Source organism: Thunnus maccoyii, chromosome 24 (assembly GCF_910596095.1).
Source record: "Thunnus maccoyii chromosome 24, fThuMac1.1, whole genome shotgun sequence".
Classification (NCBI taxonomy): Eukaryota; Metazoa; Chordata; class Actinopteri; order Scombriformes; family Scombridae; genus Thunnus; species Thunnus maccoyii.
This window is the reverse complement of record NC_056556.1, coordinates 3,503,453-3,503,724: the sequence shown is the minus strand read 5'-3', so window position 1 is coordinate 3,503,724 and position 272 is coordinate 3,503,453.

Genomic DNA, 272 nt, shown 5'->3' with positions numbered 1-272 from the left:
TCCCTTTTAAAGACAATTACATGGATGATTATGTCAAGAAATATCAGTGTCATTTCCTACTGGATCTGTACTCTCAGATGAAGGATTGTGAAACTAAAACAAACAGGAGAGTCCTTCCAGCATTACAGTCAGTTTTCCAGTTACCTACAGTCTGGTCCATAAACCTGTCAGAGAGAAAGGTCTCCATCCTGCTGGAAGTACTGAAACTCCAATCAGAGAAGAAAGAAGTGAAGCTGACAGGCTGCTCATATAAAAAGAGTGAAGTGAGGAGT